Genomic DNA, 23,076 nt, shown 5'->3' with positions numbered 1-23,076 from the left:
TTCAGATTCAGAGGCAAGCCCCAGGTTCAGGGCCTCACCAGTGTCTCCTTCATGAGTCCATACTGAGCACGGAGAGGACCAGACAGGGGCCCCCATCTGCAGACACAACTTCCTGCCCACTGTGTCCTGCTCATCCTCCAGGGGGTTGTGTCTGCAGCTGCCATCCCGGCCTTTCTTGCAAGGCTAGTCTCATACCCTGCCACTGTGTCTAGATTTGACCTAGGATGGTCAGCTCCTGTGGAACAAGGCTGAGCCAAGCTTAAGTGTTTTAGTGAGCGCCCACACTTTCCTTGATGGTGGTGGTGGGGTTCCTGCCCGTTGGTCACCTGCTCACCTGACAACCTACCTTTCTGTGTGGAGATGGTCCTAAATGCAATTTCTGGCTGCCAGGGATGTAGATTCAACTCTGTGAAGATTCTCCTGTGGAATTAAAAGGTGTGCAGTGGCAGGGGGAGGTGTGTGGGGTGAGGAATGGCCTCTGTCCCCATTTTCCTAGGACCACCCCCCCCCCCCTTGGAATTGGGAGGAGAGGAGTGGGGGTGGTGTTTGTGTTCTGGGCAAGGCAGGAACAGAGATGCGCTGACTCAGTCCAGCCTGTAGGGGGCGCCTGGTTCTCGGACCTGGGCCACATGCTTCCCAGAACCATCAAAAGTACCTGATTTCTCAATCCAGTTCTTGGAGATTCCTAAGTCACAGGCTCTTAGCAAATGTGGCTGGGGTCAGATGCAGTTTGCCATGGTGGCTGCAGAGTCTTTCCTCTTCATAGCAGCCTGACTGAAAAGAAGCTTTGGAAAAATAAGGAGGACACAGGCTGGAGAGATGATCGGACAGGTAGGGCGTTTGCTTTGCACATGACTGCCCCTCGTTTTATCCTTGCCACCCTATGCCCTGCCAGGAGTGACCCCTGAGTGCAGAACCAGAAATAAGCCCTGATCACAGCCAGATTTGACCGCAAAACCACCAACAACAACAATATAAAAGAGAAAAGGCAGGAGGGCTTGTGTTCCATCTTTCTTTTGAGAATGTAGGCTGGTGCCAGTTGCTGGGATGTAAAGAAGACTCAGGGTTTGAGACTTTCAAGGAAGGGAGGAAAGGTTCAAGTGTAGTTTAGATGGCAGCCCATGCAGATGTGTACTCATGGAGAAGTAATACATTGTTCCTCTGGTGTTCCTCTTGACATGGTAGGGGTGGGGGACCTTGACGGGCAGGACCTTTGTTATAAGTTTTAGTCAAAAGACCATGCCTGGCCATGCTAGGATCAGAAAACCTGGCTGTGTTGGCAGTTAACTGAGGTACTAGCAGGTCAGTGGCAGCACATGTCTGTTGATGTGTAGGATTCAAATTTGGAAAGCTTGGAAGATTTACAATGTGAGAACCAGCAAATCTTAATTAACATGCAGGAGAACTTTCTACCTGCAGAATCGATTCCACTGGATTCCGGGGTTGGGAGAGGGGACGGGGAATCTTCTAGGGTGATTAAAACAAGTGCAGATTATTTGAGTCTTGCAGGTATTGCATCCTGTTAGGTCAGAGGGAAAAGGCCCAATGTTCGTAGTGTGGCTGTAAGAATATACTGAAGGACTCCTAGGGAACTCTAGATTCTTCCCCTCATGCAGTGTCCTTGTGTGTGTGTGTCTCAGAGTGAAAAACATCCATGTCAAGTACTTCATTTGCAGTGTTAGCATTTCGACGGGGGCTTTTATTTTCTTTCTTCCTTTCCTTTTCTTCCCTTCCCTTCCTTCCCCTTCCCTTCCCTCCTTCCCTCCCTCCTTCCTTCTTTCTTTCCTTCCCTCCTTCCTTATTCCATCCTTCCCTTCCCTTCCCTTCCCTTCCCTTCCCTTCCCTTCCCTTCCCTTCCCTTCCCTTCCCTTCCCTTCCTTCCCTTTCCTTCCTTTCCTTTCTCTTTCCCTTCCTTCTTTCTTCCTTTTCTTCCTTCCTTCTTTATTTCCTTCCTTCCTGCCTTCCTTTTTCTTACCTTCCTTCCTGTATTCCTTCCTGTCTTCCTTCCTGTCTTCCTTCCTTCCTTCCTTCCTTCCTTCCTTCCTTCCTTCCCTCCCTCCATCCCCTTTCTTCTCTCCTTCCTTCCTTCTTTCTTTTCCTCCCTCACTATACAATTTTGGGAATAAGTGGCACTTTGTTCTGCTCTCTTAATCTTAGCTCACCTTGCCTAGGTAACATGCATTCCAAATCGAATTGAGAGTTTGCAGTCAGGTAGCTAAGCAACCGCCAGGCTCTGACAGCTAGGTCATTTTCCAAGAATCAACAGACTTGATTCCAGTTTCCAGGTCTGACTCTGGCCTGCATGGCAAGAGCTGACGTTTACCTCCTCTCAGCCCGGGCTCTTCGGGCTGATTAAAGTTGCTGCGTTGATTCATAACTTAACAGGTGATTAAACTTGTAAAGTTATTTTCAGGCCTTTTCTTTCATTCATTTATTCAAACAAACATTTGTTGTTGAATGAATGGTGACTTTGATTTTTAAAACACTCTGCAGACATAAAACACTGGATGCTTGCAGATAGCAATTTTTTTTATTTGCTCTCCTCAAGGAATTTCATTGCCAAGTGCTCATGAATCTTCAACCTCAAGAAGAATAATCCTTTCTTTTGTTGGAGTTTTAAATTTAGAATAATCAGACAATAGTGAAGCATTCTGTTCAAAGCATTCCTTTTAGGCTACCCATTTATTATACACTCTTAAAAGAGATGAATTTGATTAGCGTTAAACATTCAGTCAGTGCTCTTGCATAGCTAATACCAGGGAGACATTTTCAAAAAACTTGTGCCTGCTCTTTAATATTATTATATAGGCAACTTTTAATTATCTCTACTGATGGAGTATAATCAGCAGTGTGTAGACTCTAAAATAATTTCCTTCGGTTTGGGGAGCAAGCGTGTGTCATGCTTTTATTTACTTTCCACTGTGGTTTCTCCCAGACTAGCATTAAACTCGGGCTGCATTCTTGGTTCCACACGACTCATCCTAGGAAGCAGAGGGGGTGTCCCCGGGAAAAGGTCAATGGAAATTTTTTTAAATATACAACAAATAATGTGCAGAATCCATGACCTCAGATTATAAATCCTGACAATTAACTAGAAAGTATTAGCTGAGAATTCGCTGCCGTGGCTCAAGAAAAGATGCATAAACTCGCTTCCAAGATCTCCACGTGTATCTGCTGCTGTTGCCCAGCTTTGCATTTTTGTAGTGTTTAAAAACGAGCCTCGGGTTTGGAGCTATAGCACAGTGGGTAGGGCGTTTGCCTTGCACCCAGCCAACCCAGGTTCGATTCCCAGCATCCTATATGGTGCCCTGAACACCGCCAGGAGTAATTCTTGAGTGAAGAACCAGGAGTAACCCCTGTGCATTGCTAGATGTGACCCAAAAATCAATCAATCAATAAATCAATAAATAAATAGAGCCGATTTCAGTCACACTCTAGAAACATCACAGCTGAGAATGACATGAGGTCATTGATCTTTCCACTTGCATGCGACATCCTACATCATGGAGTCTTTGGTGGAGGTGGACAAAAATGGAGCCCACCTGCTCACCTGTTCAAATAATGTTTCTGTTTCCTTATATTCAAGTAACGGTTTCTTATGAAAATGAACACTGCTGCATCCTATTCATTCGGGTTGTTTGTCTTTGGCGGGCAGTAGCTTTGGAGGATAGTTCTGGAGGGTTTATCTTCTGTGCCACAGATTTCAAAAGTCTTCCCATTCTGAAAATACCTGTTTGCATCTCTGTGCCTAGAACCCTCCTGTCCTACTGTTGTTAGCCACTCCATCGGGGCCTTGGGGGAGAGCCTTCTGGAAGGCAGTGAAGGCTAGTTCTGCGGGGCCAGACAAGGGACTGATGGCGTGCTGCAGCAGTTGCCAGGGAAGGCACTTTGCGTACCTAGGGATGGGCAAGGCCTGGGGACGTCCATTGAATATCTCCTGCCATCCCAGACTTGACCTGTGTCTTAGGAAAAGACTCACAAACTCACTTCCAGTATCTCCATGTGTGGGGGGCTGTTGGTGGGGTGTGATCTTCAGGGCAGCATTGCCCGAGTCTCTCCTGCTAGCTGGCCTGCTTGCTACCCATCCATCACCTCACCTGCCCACTCTGGCCAGTCCCCCTGTCTGCCGCTGCCTTAGCACTGTAGCACTGGCATCCTGTTGTTCATCTATTTGCTCGAGTGGGCACCAGTAACATCTTCATTTGTCCCTGTCACGTGCTAGTGTAGCCCAATGGCATCTGCTCGCTCCAGGAACACAAAGTGAGACTTGTTGCTACTGTTTTTTGGCATATTGAATACACCACGAGGATCTTGCCAGGCTCTGCCTTGCGGGTGGGATACTCTCAGTAGCTTGCCAGGCTCTCTGAGAGGGATGGAAGAATTGAACCCGGGTCACCCGTGTGCAAGGCAAATGCCCTACCAGCTGTGCTATTGCTCCAGCTCACTACCGCAACCATAACCCAAGTTATACCCCAACTGGACCTTAGACCTTGGGGGTGGTAGGACATACCATGGCCTGTCAATGGAGGCCAGTTCCTAAATTCTGTCTTACCAGCCAGCATCGCAAATAAACAGCTGGAAACTGCCATCTGCCCTACGCCGAGCTGACTCAGCCCCCTTTTGAAGCTGTGTCACAGGGTCCCAGTGGTCCTTCTCCCACCACCCCAGCTCCATCTTTGCTGACCTTATCGTCCACTTCAGGCCAGGAAGCCAGAATCCTCGTGTCATCTTGCTTGCTCCCTCATGGGGCCCTGCTTGGTAAGCCAGAGGAGCAAGGAGCCCCAGAGACGATACTTCCAGAGAAAGGGCAGTCAGGAGAGAAGAGGAGCTGGGAGCTGGGCCAGGGCTGAGGGGGATCCCACATGCTGGAATGGCCTCTTTGCAGGTTCTTATAATAAAGGTGTCGCTTTTTTTTGGTCACCATTTGTCTAAAGCCAATCAGATTGGCATCTTTGACCCGTCTCCAGCAAGGGTCGGTGGCAGAGAATGAGGCAGATAAATACATAAGGAGGCAGACAAACACACACGGACTGGACCGTCCAGGCTTTAGGTCAACTGGGCAGCCATCAGTGATCTCAGAGGCCGGCCATTTATTCAATACAATGCAATTCAAGATTGCTCCCCCACCACTGCCCTGGCGCCCAACTGGCCAGCATTGTGGACAGAGACATGAAGGCCAGTTGGTAAGCATGTCAGCGCTCAATAGGTGCATGAAGATCAGAGGCCGGGGGGTTCACAGAGCTAAACAATAGGAACTTTTAAAAGTGTGAAGTCAGGACAATGATTTCCTATTCTATTTTTGCCCATGTAGTCCCTACATCTGAAAAGACCCTATACAGTCTTGTTCTATGATAACCTGGTGCTTCTTTTTTTTTTTTTTTTGCAGTCAGCAGATATTTGTCAAGTATTCTATTCTTTCCTGCTATATTATTCTTTCCTGGGCGCATTTTTGCAAACCCTTTGCATTGTGATACTAAATTCTCTTATTTAAGGGTATATCCCAGGGGTTGGAGTGATAGATAGCACAGCGGGTAGGGCGTTTGCCTTGCACGTGGCTGACCTGGGTTTGATTCCCAACATCCCATATGCTCTCCCGAGCACCGCCAGGAGTTTTTCCTGAGTGCAAAGCCAGGAGTAATCCCTGAGCATCGCTGGGTGTGACACAAAAAGATTTAAAAAAAAAAAGAAAAAGGGTATATCCCAGTTTGGAGGTTTTTTTGTTAGGGGGACATACTGCCACATTTCTGCACCTGATAGGACAGAGGAGTACCTTGGTAGACCTGCGCCCCCCACCCCGACCTGGGGAGAGGGGCTCTCTCCCTTTTGTGCCTCTGTAGTTTGGGGACAGGAGAGTGGGAAGGGTGAGTGTTTGTGGCCACACTCAGGGATGCTCAGGGGCTATTCCTGCCTCTGTGCTCAGGGATCGCACATGGCATTTCAGGGGAGCAAGCAGCAGGGCGGAGGTCACCCTAGGTGGTGCAGGGAATCCAACCCGGGGTCAGAGGCATGCAAGGCAGACACCTTAATACCTGTGCTGTCTCTCTGTTCTCTGCCTCTGTCATCTCAGCTGCAGCCTTCACCTGATGCTCTGGGCATGGAAATGCGTTTTGACCTCATTTCCCAGAGGCATTTAAAGGAATGGGGGAGGACTAATTAGTCCCTCATTAAGCGCTTACAATGAAGTATAATATTCTGAAAAGATCATCCATCGAGTCACTGAATAAAAAGCCAGACACTCTTTTAAGATAGCGGCAGAATACAAAGTCATTTGAAATAAAAGCTTTTTTTTTGGTAGTTGTGGAAAATGAGTATGTTTTAACAGGATCTTTACATATCAGTGTTACAAAAGGAACCTTTAAAATGTGATGTTCATAATCCTGGCTGGGTCTTGAGCAGGAGTTACACCTGAGGATATAGTCACATTCCTCACCACCACACGGGCAGGCATTCCTAAGTACCACGGACGAAAGAGCAAGCTGGCTTGCTCTGTTTCCTGGGCTTTGGGTGGGAGAGAGTTGCAGTTGAAGAGATTTTAGGGCCAAGGAAGAAAGGTTGATTCCTCATAGTCACCAGCTTCCTAAGGCTCCCCTAGCATTAAGCAGGCCCCTTGGCCCTCCTTGATGGAAACAGTGCAGTAATCTATCCAGCAGATAGCTTCACTGACAGGAACCCCCAAATCTGATAAATAGGCAACTTCACAGACACAAAGAACTTATGTGAGTGTCAATTCCTCCTTTTGTGACCTACCTTCTGCTTTGCAGAGGGTTATTGTGTAGTTGAAACATCTCTAGTTCTCCCCCCTGGCAGCCTTACAGATATTTCCCTGTTCTTTAACTCTTGCATAGTTAATTAGTAAGGAGAAGAGCAGAATAGAAGGTCATCAGTATCATGGAACCTTCAGGTGATGGTTCCCACCAATCACGAATGACTGTGGGCAGGAGAGTTTGAAACTCTTGACAACCGTGTTGACCAAAACCGTCTCAAAGATAGCTGTGCTGGTCCCAGTTCATCTCCATAAAGAAAGATAGATCCGTTCCTCCCCCACATAGCTTGTCTGTTGGGGGATTCTACCACCAATTTTTCTTCTGTAAGTAGATTCCATCCGTCGGATTCTCATTTCTTATGCACTTGTCTTGGGAGCTCAGTGCTCAGACCCAAGTGGGTGCTTGGCTGTGTGTGGGCTTAGATGTATAGCTGGTTGATCTGGAATTCCACCTGGAAACCAGCATTTTGTCTTCAACAGCTCTAAGCTCTGACATGGGATATCGTAGCAGGAAGAAGCCTTTTCCTCTAAGCCTTGCAAAACCTGATGGCAAACTTATAAAATTTTGCTGCTCTAAAAAAAAACTCAGTGTGGTGTTTCTGCCTTCACAGAAGTTGATCTGTTCCCCTGCTTTCCTCTGATGTTAAAGTCAGCCAAGTCATCTTTTAGTTTGTCATAGTTTTTGTGTGTTTTAAGTTTGTATAAAACTTCCTGATCTAAGTGGGCAATTTTATATTTTTGGTCATTTTTTGGCAATGTGGTAGCCAACTGGCTTAACAATTGAGTGATAAGAACCATTCAAATAATTTGTGCCTTCAAATATTTTACCTTTAGCCCAATCTGAATTGCTGAATTGTTAGTTAATACCATGTGAAGGTGGTAAAATAAGCATACTTTAGGAAATACCTCTTGGCCCTTTTATTTAGTGAGAAGCAAAGTATTAACTCACCCATGCGAAAGACCCTTAGGATGTTCATATCTTTATTCAGAACTTGGGCATATAAAATCATCAGCTTTAAATCAAATGGATTTCATTCTTTATTTAAAGATTATTTAATATTTTAAAAAATAATGGAGTGTATTGCTGGTAGGAGTGTATATTGGCATAACCTATTTGGGAGACAAATTGGCAATATTGTAAAACAGTGAGAATTTATAAACTTTGTGACCTGAAAAAGTTCTCCAGAGGAACTTTTGTTTGTGTTATTTCTGATTGCAAAAGTCCATTAGACACTAATTCCACAGTATTGGAATTATTCACTTGAAAAATTCATGTGATAGAATATTATAAAGCAGTGTAAAAGAATGCACCACAGGTACTTTTTCAATGGCAGAGTTAATCTACAAACATATGAAAAAAACAACATTTAATAAACTTAGTGATTATTACAGAATTATTTATAAAGTTCAAAATTAAGCAAAATGAAATTATGTGTTAGGGAATGATGCATATAAAATTTAAGATTATTTTCCTTTGGAGGTGAAGCAGGGAGGATAACTTAAGAAATGGTAGATAGATGCTTTAATACTGGGAATGTCTAACTAGTATGGTAGATTTCTGGATGTTATTCCTTTCAATGTTACTCTTCATCAGTTATGTACTTGATTTACACATCCTTCTGTGGGTGTCAGATTATACATAGCACAGGTATATACAGTCAGAACAAGAGCAGAAGCCAGATTTCTCCTTGTTGCTCCAACTCTGTACCTAGTTCATATCATAGTTCCTTGGGAGTGGTTTGAAGGTATGGTCCAACAGAGAAATCCCCTGGTCATCTGTGGGGAAGAGGACAAGGTAAAGATGGACAAAAACCACTCAATGGATAGAGATTATCTCTTCTTGTTGAGAGCCCCCAAAGTCCTGAGGCACAGACCACAGAGAACCCAACCCATAAGATTTGGTGGACTTCTGGAAAATTCCATATTTATTGCCCCCGCTGTGACTAAGAATTCCTAATGTGAAGGATCCGCTGGGCTATGAGAACCTTGTTCTTGCACTGCCCACCATTCTTTTCTGAACCAAATAAGGCCTTTGAGTGAGGTCAGACTTGGCATGTGGATGATGGTGTGATTTGTTACCCAGCCAGGCATATGGTCTCAGGCTCAAAGGTTCAGGTCTGAAAAATTAAAAGCGGTTGTATGAGAAATTGAACAATAGGGAATAAGAATTACCATCAAAATGGAGACTGGAAGCGGGGTCATGTGTGGAGCTTCTCTGCTTACTGGAATTCTGATACGCACATTTCATATCACTCAAATGCTGGCCAAGACTGCGGGTGGGGGGTGAGGAATTGTGGGGTGGGTAGGGGTGCACAGCTCCCCAGGGAATCACCAGCTCATTCTCAAGCAGCTAAATAGAATCAGGTGTGACCTGCCAGGGTTGGGAAGGTTTTCTGACTCTGTGTTTCCATTCAGTGAAAGTGTGGGATCAATACTTCACTTAACGTTTGTCGTGAGTACATCCAGAGGTCCTGGTTTGGCGTGGTATTTTCAGACTGATTCTCAGACCGGAAAATGTGTGGCGTGTCTTTTTTTTTTTCCCCAACTAGTTTCAACATCTTTTATGTAATGCTGATGCATCTGGAAGTGAACATGCTCAGTGTTTTCAGTTTACCCAAAAGGGATTATTTTATTGTATTTTATTTTATTTTGGTTTCCCTTACCTTCACGTTATGTTTAGACGATAATTAGTGACATTTTTTATCATCGCCGGAAGAGAACTGCCGTGCATGCATTTAGCAGCATACTAAATCAGAATTTATTGAGAGTGTTTTATGTGCAAAGAAATGTGCAGGTTGTTAGGAAAAAGGCAGAGACCCAGGTCAGTGCCTAAGGAGCTCACGATGTAGAGAGTGAAACAGATCATTACCCAGCAGGAAAAATCCAATAATATGGGAGCAGATCCTGGGGAAAGGGACATCTGAGCCGAATCTTAAAGGAAGAGTAACATTTGAGTGAGTAAGGAAGACCATTCCCTTGGAGACTGGAATCAATAAAGATGTGTTTTGCTTTGTAAGATTTTGCTAGATTCTGTGACAACTCACGCAGACATCCTGATCATGACATTAATAATGAATTCAGATAAGATTAAGTTAAGAACTCCCCCCTCCCAAATTTATCTGTTTTGCCTTTACATCTTAATTATGTTGCACAGATCAATATATTTGTGTGAAGTTAAACTGGTCAATAGCTGGGGTTAATGGAATTACATTTCAGTTTAAAAGCAGTTTAACATTTTAATGGCAAAACAATTAGAAGTTAAGGATTTAGCATTTTTTAATAATATTTCTGCTCTCTAGTTCCAGTATTTCTCCAAAAATAGGTAAGCTGTAGTTAGAAGTCTGACTTGCTGTGAGATTCCTCATTTGTCAGAAATGGAGATTGGTTGAGAATAAAAATTTTAAAATGTGATAATAATGATACCTATATCTTATTTGCAGACTATATAAAGCACTTTAATGCTGATTATTTAAATTTGGCCGATATGCAAAAGGAAAAACCATGTAGGGCCAAATTCTAAATTTGCTTTGTAAAATAAATTATTGCTAGTTCATTTTATTTAACTCTGTACTGGTAGAATTTGCAAACAGTTCATTTTTACATTATATTTCCCTTAAAGACAGACGCAAAATTGTGTTGCCTCTTTTTTTCCCTCTTTGAATATTCAATTTCATTAAATTTCAGCAGTTCTAAGTCAAAATAGCATCTAATAGACAATGTATGAAATGTGTTTGCTATCAATTAATTCAAATGTTTAATAGCAGATTAACTAGGTAAATACTTAATATTTATTTGTAAAGTCACATTATTCTGTCTAGTAATTAAAAAGAAATAAATGAATATGTATCTATTTCTTTTTGTTAAGCCAAAGAAATAATAAGTATTTTAAATGCTTATAGCACTTGAGGTCTGGAGCGATAGCACAACGGGTAGGGCATTTGCCTTGCACGCAGCCGACATGGCCAACCTGAGTTCTGTTCCTCTGCCCCTCTTGGAGAGCCCGGCAAGCTACCGAGAGTATCTTGCCCGCACAGCAAAGCCTGGCAAGCTCCCCATGACGTATTCGATATGCCATACCCAGTAACAAGTCTCACAGTGTTACTGGGCCTGCTCGAGCAAATCGATAAACAACGGCAGAACACTAACAGTGACCACCAGAACAGCACTTGAATTTTTGGCGTTGCTGTTGTGTGGGGGCCATACCTGACTGTGCTCAGGGATTACTCCTGGCAGGGTTCCCAGGACCATATGGAGTCCTGGGAATTGAAAGTGCATCTGCTGTATATCAGGCAAGCACCTTACCAGCTGTACTGTACTATCAACATTATTTATTTCTATGATTCCTTTTTATAGATAGATTTGGGGACAGTATGGGAGTTTGGGGTAATATCCAGAGATGCTCAAGGGCTAACTCTCAGCTTGTGGTTTGCTCCTGGTGGTGCTTGAGGGACCATGTGACCAGGGTGCCAAGACCCAACTTGTCTCCCACATGCAAAACAAGTGCCTTAACCCCTGCACTGTCTGTCCAGCCCTTTACTAATTGCTTTTGTACATAAATGCTTCTTTCATGTTGATGCTTTTGCACCTTCACACTTGCATGACAGACTGCAGGAATAAGCCCTTGTCCTTCAGCGGTAGTGAATAAAATTCCCCTGTCCTGCATTTGCTGAGTGCCTCACTAGCCATTTTCCTGGCTTTGCAGAGTTGCTTATACTAATTACTGTTTTAATAGGGGAAAAAATGTTGGCAAATAAAACTGTTAAGTTGGAAGCAGAAATTATAAATTCAGCTTGGTTGCCCTAATGATAATGTTGATAGTGATAATGATTATACATTTAATATTTAGAATGCTTGTGTGTGCTCAGCTGTGTGCTAAACACTTATGTTCATTATTTGATCCTCCCAAGTACTCCGTGAAAGAGGTGTTTTATGTCCACTTTAGGGTGAATTTATAACCATTATGCCTCACAGCATTTGAATACTATTATGACATAGTAGTATAATGAAATAGCCTGGAGCTTTGCACTGTTATATATGATGCTTGCGCTGTTAACTGAGCACATATATAGTTAATGACTCTATGATGCAGTCTGCAGTGCTAACCTCTGGATACTGTGATGAGTTGTTTGCCCTCCCTTGCCTTTGAGGACATTAAGCAAAGTAAGAAGAAAAGTATGCTGCTTCCATAGTGATACGTTCAGGGTGTTGACAAGAACTGAGGGAAGAGGTCTTGGTTTCTCAGATGGTTTTTGGAAGGGCCTTATGAAAAGAGCAGCCCCCACTCTGACTTGAAGAAGAAGTTGACACTTGAAAAGATGGCACACAAAGAAAAATGAAGCAGACTAGGGGCTGGAGATGCATGAGCACCCGGCAGAGTTGGTCAGAGAGAGGAACTGAGGTAAAGTGCATCCGGAGGACTTGACTGGCTGGGACCAAGATCACTGGAGTCTTACGTACTTTTATGAGGAAGGCAGCTCTTATCCTGTATGGTTAAAAGTTATCAGCAAATTAACTCAACACACACTATTTTTTTTGGCTTGGATATCAAGCTTCTCTCTTCTTTCTCTCTCTCTCTCTCTCTCTTTCTTTCTTTCTTTCTTTCTTTCTTTCATTCTTTCTTTCTCTTTATTGAATCTCCATGAGATACAGTTACAAGCTTTCATGTTTAATCATACAATGATCAAACACCCATCCTTCCACCAGTGCACATTCTCCACCACCAATGTCCCCAGTATATCCGCCCATTTCCAACCCGCCTCCATGGCAGACAATTTCCCCCATACTCTCTCTCTACTTTGGGACATTATTGTTTGCAACACAGATATTGAGAGGTTATCGTGGTTGGACCTTTATCTACTTTCAGCACACATCTCCCATCCTGAATGATTCCTCCAACCATCTTTGTCTTAGAAATCCTTTCTCTGTTCCAGCTGCCTTCTCCCCCAGCTCATGAGACAGGCTTAGTTATGGGGCAATATTCCTGGCCCTTTCAACCACACTAATTTATGATTAGGGGTGTATTTTCTTTCTTCCCTCCTCTCTTTTCTCTTTTCCCTTCACCTCCCTTCCTTTCCCTCCCTACCTCCCATTCTAGCCTCCTTCCCCACGCTTTCTCTCTCTTTCCTTCTTTTCCCCATTAATTTATACAATAGAATTTTACTGAGTCCCTGCAATGTGCCAAGCATCATATTGAATATTGAAGCAAAAAGAACAGGCAAGAGAGCACGTAGTTCTGCCTTCCTGGAGCTTACTAAATAGTAATCACTTTCTCAGCAAAAATCTAAAATGACAAAGGGCACTAATATAAGAAGGGAGAGCGATTTTGTAGCAGCACATAGTGAGAGATAATCACCTGGCCAGGGATTTTGAAAAGAAGAGGAGGATTGGGTTGAGTACCAAGGGAAGAAAGAATACAAGATCATTTGAGGAGCAAAGTGGGTAATTTGGGAAGCATTCTCAGCAAGGATGAGCTCGTGTGCAAAGGCCCTGTGATGTAGGCAAGCAGGGCATTTTTAAGGAAATGGAAATGTTGAGAAGGCTAGGGTCTCAGGAGTGGAATCAGAAACCAATTCAAGGGCCAGTATAGTGATCCAGATGGTTGTGATGGTGGTTGAATCTTAGACTTGCTTGGGCATATGACATACCACGGAATGTTGTTGATCGGTGTCTTTGCTGACTTAGGGACCAGAATCTACACTGCTTGGATTACCAGGTAAATGCCATGGGAAAAGAGGAAAGGTACTGTGGAGGAATTGAGGTTTATGGTTGCCTTTGATGAATAAGTAGACTTTCCGTAGCTGCCACAGGGAGCACAGAGGCATGCTAATCAGAGAGAGAGGCATGTTCAAAGGCGTAACCAGAATAGTGCAAATGAACTCTGGACAAGAACTGAGGGCTGAAAGTAGGTAAATGGATATACATGATAACCTTTCAGTATCTGTGTTTCAAACCATAACGCTCAAAAGAAAAGAGAGAGAGAGAGAAAGAGAGAGATAGAAAGAGAGAGGAAGAAGAAAAGTGTTTGCCATAGGAGCAGGAGGGGTGGGGAGGAAGTGGAAGGAAAACTGAGGATATTGGTGGTGGAAAATGTACACTGATAAAGAGATGGATGTTGGAACATTATATAACTGAAATCCATTAATGAACAACTTTGTAACTACATCTCACTGTCATTCAGTTACGAAAAAGGAAATTAATTTTTTTTAAAAAAGAATAGTGCAAATGAACACATGCATGCGCATGTTCAGAAGGGCAGACTTTGGTGACCCAGAAACAGGTTATTGATGAATTCATATTTATTTTGTATAGCTGATTTTAAGACCAATAGTATGTAGTGTTTGTAAATAGGTAGAAACTTCAAAAACATAGCTATATTATGATTTGTTGATGCTCCTATCTTTATCTCCATATTTTAATTTAGAGATTCCCACATGGCATTTGATTTGATTATATGCTATCTTTCTAATAAAGTTTAGACATTTAGGTTGGTTATTTGTGCTTTAGCTTTTTCCTTGGTGTTTTGGTATCTGGATATGGGATTAGTTGATATTTAAAATTTTATGACTGATTAATTATAAATTTGCTCTTGATTGAGATGCGAACATGTTGGTTTTACTTGAGTTTGGCAGTTGCTATCGAAGGATAATCAAATCCAGAAATTTTCATAATGCTAAGACTTAGGTGACATATCAAGGCCAATGAACTAGTAGAGGGGTTAAGGCACTTACTTGTCTTGCAGCCTGCCTAGCTTGGTTCCATCCATGGTGCCTCATAGTGGTCCTCCAAGCACTGCCAGGGGTGACTTATGACAACAGAGCCAAGAATAAGCCCTGAATACTGCTGGTTATACCCTCCCACCACCACCCAAAGGAGGAACTCTATGCATGCATATGTGTGTGTTTAAGAGAAAAGGGGGGGGGGGAGAGAGAGAGAGAGAGAGAGAGAGAGAGAGAGAGAGAGAGAGAGAGAGGAGAGAGAGATATACTTATTTCTGTGACTTCAGCTAATGTGAATGAAGGCCATGGAAAGCTGCCTGCCTAACTCAGTGGGAATATTGTTTTTGTAATTACAGGTCTAGCTATTTTACATTGAGCTTCTCTACTGCCACCCGTTGTACACGAACAAAAATCTGTGTGAGCATCTGCAGGGAAGGAAGTGACAGCTTATGCTTCTCCGTTGTGATGAAAGCCCATGGTACAGGTAAGTCTCTCCAAAGTTTTTAACCAAGAACAACTCTCCTTTATTTATTGAAGTAGCGTTCCAAAGCTAGTCTCGTCATGATGTGTATATATTCTTGTATCTATGTAAATCGCATCCACAGACACCTCTGTGTTCTCTTATTCCCCATCTATTTATTCTTTGTTTCTTTGAGGAAAATGGAATCCTAGCTTTGGCGTGAGAATGGAAACAAGCTCTGTTTGAGATCAGTAGTTGGGATAAGAAAGGGATAGTTTTAGTGATGCTAATAAGAAAGGGATAGTTTCATCTGGAGGGACTGCCATCAAATGGTAAAAGAAAACAAATCTATTGTCATCTTACCATTATTCCTCTCATCACTAATAATGGACATCTGTTTATACCAAAGGATAACTTTACACGATTGTTAATGATTATATAACGTACCATAGCATGCATATTTTTAAATACTGAGCCCTTCTAGTTAGGCATTTTAGGTTATTTCAAAAATATTTTTTTTACTTTTATGCTTTCAAGGATATTCTGATAATAACTGTAAATATAGTATAGTGGGAAGGCACTTAACCTTGCACCGGCCTGATTGGGATTCCCATATACTCTCCCAGACCCCATCAGAAATGATCCATGAGCACTGAACCTGGAGTAAGCTGTGAGCACTGAATATTCTTATAATTATGGCTCCCCTAGTGTAATTTCCTATCAGTTAATGGATGAATTATATTTTTTCTTATATGTTTTTATTTTTTCTTGGGCTGGAGCGATAGCACAGCAGGTAGGGCATTTGCCTTGCATGCAGCCAAGATGGCCGAACAGAGTTCGATTCCTCCGCCCCTCTCTGAGAGCCCAGGAAGCTCCTGCATGGCAGAGCCTGGCAAGCTACCTGTGACGTACTCGATATGCCAAACACAGTAACAACAAGTCTCATGATGGAGACGTTACTGGGCCAGCTCGAGCAAATCGATGAACAACTGGAGAACAGTGATACAGTGATGTTTTATTTATTTTTAAAATTTCTTTTACTGAGGCCCCATGATTTACAATAATACCCATAGTCGTTTCCCATGCACATAAATTCCAATACCACACCTATCACGAATGGATGAATTTGCGAGTTTTCAGGTCTTACGACTTTTGAAACTTGTTGCAAATTACTGTGCAGGAAAGTGATGTGAGTTGTATTTCCCAAGTTGATTTTCCACTGTTTGAGAGTAAGGAAGGGGAAGCACCCACTTCCATACAGTTTCACCTGGGTCAGAAATTTTGGAAAAAAAAATTTGGCTCATGAGCCCCCTGGGGCAGCTGTGTATGGGACATCAGGACCTTGTCCTTTCCCTGTTCCTTCTTTTGGCTCCTCAGCTCCTGAGGTTTGGTGCGTGTCCTGGGTCAGGCCTGCTGTTGGATCTCTTTGAGCCCCAGCGGAGTCTTTTTAAATCTCTGAACTAAGCTTGTTTCTTCCCCATTGCTAAACAAGCTACTTTCACTAAATAAATGTAAGAGAATATGGGATGAGACTCCAGTTCTTGGGAAATGTCTGTTTTTCCCTCTGAAAATGCAAAGGGAAGCTGTGGAGGTGTGAGCCCACCTCCTTTTGTTGTTGGAGAATAGCATCAAGAAGTAATTTGGTGGGTCCCAAGCAAGAGCACTGCGGGTAGGGCGCTTGTTTGCCTTGCACACAGCCGACCCGGGTTCGATTCCCAGCATCCCATATTGTCCCCCAGGTACCACCAGGAGTAATTCATGAGTGCAGAAGTAATTAATGAATGCAGAATCAGGAGAAACCCCTGTGCATCACCGGGTGTGACCCAAAAAGAAGGAAAATAAAAGTGATTTGGCATCAGGGAGACATTAAAGAAGTTGAGTTGTCTGGCTTTAGCTGTTGCATTTCACCAGACAGCCACAGCTCCGAAAGTAAATTCTGCTTTTCCCTGGGCTCCTTTTTCCATGTGATTTCATACAGCGCTGTAATTTTTAAGTATAAGAGGAACATGTGATGTCCTAATTCTGACAGTTTAACTTAAGGATTCTTTTTAAATAGTTCATGCATTATTCTGCTCTAATGAGGATCAATAAGCAAAGAAAACTGGTATTTAGATGCTTCTATATGTTATTTCAAACCCCCCCCCCCAAATGAGAGAGTTTATAAAGAGATCGAGGACAATGAATGTGTCACAAATATAGGCCAGGAAAAAGAGTTCATAATGTTCTGCCAGACTCCAGTGAGGCACCTCGGGCGTGGAGGTGGAAGCCCAGACGTAGCAGTAGTGAGAATGGTAATAACACAACCATATGGAACATTTGGTATTTGGATTGAGCTTAGTTTCCTTCTAAACTCCAGCATCAGTGGGGCTCAAACAGAGAGAAGGGAAAGATCCTCTTGCTGAGAGTTGCTGACTCGAGTTGCAGTAAGGCAGCATATGGATTGCCAAGGGCTTACCAGAATGGATTTCGCTAGAGCTGGGCAAAATGAACCACACTTAACTGCCCTTTGGCCTTGGACACGTACTCCAGCAGTTTATGGTTATCTCCACGACCAAATTCTTTATTGCAATTGACATAAAAATCTTGTCTGCAAGACCTGGCAATTTGTTGCTGAAAAACTCAATTCACTTGGGCATTGGAGAGATTTCATAGAAATTAAGGCATTTGCCTTGCCTGCAGCTCTGGCCACAAACTTGGTTTAAATCTCTAGGACCACATACCAGTATCCTGAGCACCGCCAAGCATGGCCCCTGAGCACGGATCCAGGAGCGGTCCAGGAGAACTGCTGGATATGCCTCCCTTTCCCAGAAAAGAAAATCTCAGCTCAGAAATCTCGCTAGGACTTGTAGGGTACCTTGGGACTTTGCCAGTATAGAATATAAGCGTGGTTTTTAAATTGTAAGGACAGAAGCTGTTTCTTTTGAGCTCTTGGATTAGGACAGACAGGAAGACACTGATAAGAAAGGGGTTCTTGGGGCTGGAGCGATAGCACAGCGGGTAGGGCATTTGCCTTGCACGCAGATGACCCGGATTCGATTCCCAGCATCCCATATGGTCCCCCGAGCACCACCAGGAATAATTACTGAGTGCATGAGTCAGAAATAACCCCTGTGCATCACCAAGTGTGACCCAAAAAGGAAAAAAAAAAGAAAAGGGTTCTTCTGATAATGGTACCCATACTTCAGCCAATGAGGCTACCATTGGTTGGTAGCAGGGAGCAGTACAATGTGTATCATCATCTAAACTTGCAGTTCCTCCCAAAACATCATGATGAACATTGTCCCAAGGAACTGTGTCTTTAAATTTTAATCTCCATTGGGTCATTCATTTATTCATTGAGCAGCTCCCTGTGAGGGGACTGCTATGCTCTGGTCCACTTCTTAGCACTGAAGAGAGACAGAAGGAACAAGGTCAACAGAAGGTCAGACTTCATGGGGATTATGCTTCCAAGGGTGGTAACAGCCCACTGTGTCGTGGGCAGGTTTGATGAAGCAGGTTGGCAGGTGGGGTCATTCTAAAAGGTGACCTAGAGCACATGAGAATTGAGAAGCTGGGAAAACTAGTGGAGAAAAGCCAGTGAAGTGAAGACTTTTGTGTCTAAGGCCGAGAGAAGCTGAGATTTGTCCAGGACTGATGGTGAAGTGGTGGTGGTTCCTAGCAGGAGCACATCAGGGAATGTTCATCAGGAAAAACCACCGTGACCCTGGCTTGATACACACATGTCAGGACAGCAAAAGTTCTGTAGCTATTAATTTCTCAATTTAGCTGATGGAAATCAGGTGCTCTCTCAGCAACCTGTCATACATTAGGAAAGAAGATGATGTTTTACTCGGTTTGATTATATAAACTTGTTGGCTGGCGTGTGAATGGCACGTGGGAGATGGTGGTACCCAAAAGGAGAACTGGAGTGGTTGCTTCTCCACAAGATGTTTACCTTATCCTCACGTGAACTATGACTTTCTGCCTGTAGCTTCATTATTTGTGTTGGAGAGTGACATGAGTTGTAGAGTCAATTTTACACCTGTGCACAAACATAACTAAGTTTATTAATAATTAGTTCTCAACAGACTTTAGGTTCCAGATCAGACTAGTTTCTAGAGTTGTCATATTTTGGCGTCATCCACGTGGTGCCCTTACCCTCAGCGTGCTTGTGGGTTTGTGGTTCTTCTGACCTTCCTCCTGCCATTCCTGGCTGCTTTTAGTGATCTATTAAATAATAAAATCCACAAAGCGATTTCTCTAATCTCCTATGACCTTCCTCTTGAGTTGGTAAAAGCTAGATTTTAAATTTTGAATTCTTATTACTTTTATTTGGATTTTATCTGGATTCATCTTATGGAAGGATGGACCCTTTATTCCTGTTGTGTCCCTCACTGCTTAACTACTTTCTTTCGAGGGCGGGGGGGGGGGGGGGTGGCCACACCCAGCAGTACTCAGGACTTAGCCTTGACTCTGTGCTCAAGAAATCACTTTTGTGGGGCTTCCGGGAACCATATGGAGTTCAGGGGATCAAACTCAGGTTGGCAGTGTGCAGGGCAAGTGTCTTTCCCACTGTACCCTTGATCTGACCCCGCAGTTACATTCCTTTACGGCTCAGATAGCTACCATATACTTCATCTAGAAAATTCTCTGTTCTTTGAAAAGCCCGGTTAAATTGCTCATCCCAGACCTCTCCCTAACTCCTAGCTCCCCCCATCCTCCCCTGAAATAGTTCTGTATCCTTAAACATTGTGCCCTTTCCTATTTAGAAATTTGCAATACACATTAATACGGTTAATACGGTTAATACGGTTAACCGTAGGCCCTGTGCATAGTCATTAAATATTTGAAATCAAGTCTCAAAAATAATCTTTCAGCATAAATGCATTCTTGATTCTGCTGCAGTTTCTTCAGTGTAGAAGTAGCCTCCATAATTCATAGCCTGTTGGGGGAAGGTATTATTTTGAAACATTTAATGACATTTTCATGGCAAAGTGAAAAATGCAGAAAGAAAGACTCAAGAGTACCTAGTGTTTTATATGTAGGCATAGCTTTTGAAAACTATTTTGGAGTATATTAGAGTTTCCAACATAATTTACTAGGCTTCTCTATAAAGTATTTTATCCTTTGAAAGTCTTACAAATAATATGATTTACTCTGTCAGTGTGCAAACATCCACACAGTTGTTTTTCTTTTCATGAAATAAAGTAGAATATTTTGTCATCTGACAGAGTAAAATACATTAGAAAATGGTTGATACCAAACCCTACCATTTGGTTGTTTTATGCTGGGGCCCTACAGCTGAATGCTGCAGAAATTTTCTCCTTGTAGTATTTCTGTGCTACTCTTGCTGTTGGCAAATGGTGCTATTTGAAGTGTGAGCAATGATTAGATACAGAAATATCAGAATGGAAGTATTCGGTGGTATCTTTTGAATTACTGGGCTAGGTTCTCCCCCCCTAACCCCAACCCTTTACAAGATTTATCAAATGACATGATGGAGCACTTGAATTGTTTTCTAAATTCCTCGATGCTCAATAGTAGGGGTCAGGACAAGACTGGTTAGAGGCAGAAGGAAATATGAGACTTACTTAATCCACTTTTGTCTCCTGACTCAATACCCCCTTGAATAGCCTCAGTGTCTTGCCTTTCAACCATTATTCCTACACTGGATAACAGATTGCTTATGGGATAGGGAGTGGTCGACTGACCTTCTTGGGAATAATGAGTTGTTAGCAAACTGTAGAGTTCACACTTCTGCGTGCCACATTTTCTCCGGAAGATCCATCTCTTCGGGGTCAATCCAAGTCAGACACTGACATTTATAGAGGTTTTCACTAAATTTTTAAGTAAAATTTAGGAAGTTCGTATGTATGGCTTGGCTGTTCTATTGTGCTCCTCCTGTTTCTAGAAATACGACTCCCTCTTTATCTCTGTCTTTGCTTTCCTTCAAAATGAGGACAAGGGCCACAGAGATAGTAGAGCAGGTAAGACCTTGCAAGTGGCAACCCAGGTTTGATCCTCGGCTCCACGTTTGGCCCCTCCCGTGCCTCCAGAGATCACTGCTAAGCACAGAGCCAGGAATAGCCCCTCAGCACTGCCCAGCGTGGCCCGTCCAACCCAAAAATAAACAAAAATAAAACAGGACAACAGGTCATGTGACGATTACAAACATAGAAACCTTTGGGAGACTGTTGGGCCTGGTATGAAGTTAACGCTCCATAAATGTTTGCTGTACTACTTCTTCTAAGCTGTTTTCTCCTCTCTGTGTTTCACACTTTTTTTTTCCTTGTGGAGATTTTCTCAAGTATCTAAAACAAATAGAACCAAGCAAAACAAGAAACTGAGTGCTGATGGCCTGCGCCCTGGAATCTGGGACTGTTTGATCCCACTGGCTGAGGTGTGATCCCAGGAGGGTGTCTGGATTGAACCCGAGTTCAAGTGGTGGCTGCCCTTCACCTGGGGCTCTGGGGGGCTTTGAACCAGCTACTCACTTACTCAGTGCCTCCAAGGTTTTTATCTTTAACATAAGAGTGGATTGATCTCTGCGGTTTCTTCCACTTCTGAAGATGCTCATCATCCTACATTCCTTGATGTCTGCAGACTTTGAAGTCCCTGTAGAATAGAACCTCTGCAGCGTCCCAGTCACTGTCTTTATTCCTCCCATTGTCTCTGTGCATTTAAGTCGACCTGGCGGATGTTTTGTGGTGTGCGTCCTCCTTCACACTCATGTGGAGTTAATGACCCACTTCTCCCGGGAGGATGAGAGCACAAACCAAGACGTAACGCTCTTTCCAGGCACGGAGGCAAGCAAGTCCCCTTCCAGATGCAGAACCCCATGAGCAGGTATTTGGATGGTGCTGAGGGAGCATGGTTTACTTGCTGCTGAGATATACAGCCATCTCGGGAGTGAGATTTGGCAGCTGCATCACAGTCAAGCTGCAGTACTTGTATGACAGTTTGGGGAAAGGAGAGAGACAGAAATAGCAGATTCTAAAATAATCCAATTAAAACAGCAGGGAAAGTGGAGTTGGGCAACACGGAGGGAAGATGGTCTGGCCCGGCATCTGACGATGACTCCTGCTTCAGACAGAGAAGACTTGAGTGCCAGGGGCTCTGTGGTGACCACTGAGGCATCGTTTCTTGCACACATCCCACGCAAGGGGGCTTCTCTGATGGCCTATGGAGTGAGGCTCTCACAGTTTCACTCTCTTTCCCAGAAGTCTAATAATTGATGAGACAGCGTTGGCCCATAAATAGATCTGTCATTTTAGCATCTCGTCTCCTCTTGCCCCTTGCATAGGTTAATATGATGATGCGTGTTTGTGACATGAGCGTGTAACACATTGCGAAGTAGATACGTTAAGACACCTTTTGCATGGTTCAAAGATGAACTGGCAGAGCGAGCACAGAGCACTCTGTTTGATAACGGGGTCTTGGCAAAAACATTGACTGGACAGGAAGAGTCAAGAAATTTTCTAGGTAGACAAAGGGAGCTGAATAAAAAGGTTAGTTATTTTGAGATTTTTTTTCCTGGAGTGGGAATAACCAGGAACTACTGTCACTAGTAGAAATAGTAACAAAATGAAAGTAATAGTGTATATGCTTTAAAAAAAAAAACATTGCTCAAATGTGTTCTGGAGAGATAGTAAATGGGTAGGATGCTTGCTGGGTTCAATCCTCTGCATGGCATGTGGTACCCTGCACAGTGCCAGCAGTAATCCCTGAGTGGAGAGCCAGGAGTAAGCCCTGAGCTTTTCCCAGTGTGGCCCAAACAATAATAACAATAAAATGTGTACAGCAACAGTGAGAAAAAGAAAACAATGCTTTGTTGACATAGTTAAAAATAGAACATCAGATCTCTCAAAAGGGAGCATCCGTCCATGGAATGAAAGGTAGCAGGTGCTTACAGAGCCTGGACATTGTCATGTAAGCAGAAAGGTGAGAGTATTAAAAAGAAATGGAGAGGTTGACAAGTTAGTTCACTGAGAAGCACATTAAATTTCAAGTAAGGAGCGAAATTCAGGTCATCAGTTTTAAAAATGGATCCAAAAGTGACTTCAAGGAAAATTAAATAAAATTCAAGTAGTGTGTGGGGGTTGGATAAAATTCGGTATTAGAAATTTTTGTTTTGAGTTTTAGTATTGCACTTTATTAGT

General features: G+C 43.2%; 1 protein-coding gene across 1 annotated transcript in view; it reads left to right on the top strand.

The window, feature by feature from the left end:
- Positions 1–23,076, top strand: part of ATXN1 (ataxin 1) — a 450,767-nt gene that overhangs the window by 159,038 nt on the left and 268,653 nt on the right. The window contains 1 exon segment of the mRNA XM_056132487.1: positions 14,835–14,962. The gene's annotated coding sequence lies outside the window, so the exon portion shown is untranslated.

Source organism: Sorex fumeus, unplaced genomic scaffold, assembly GCF_029834395.1.
Source record: "Sorex fumeus unplaced genomic scaffold, SorFum_2.1 ptg000094l, whole genome shotgun sequence".
In the NCBI taxonomy this organism is placed as follows: domain Eukaryota; kingdom Metazoa; phylum Chordata; class Mammalia; order Eulipotyphla; family Soricidae; genus Sorex; species Sorex fumeus.
The sequence above is the reverse complement of the archived record's forward strand: the minus strand, read 5'-3'. Positions and strand labels throughout refer to the sequence as shown.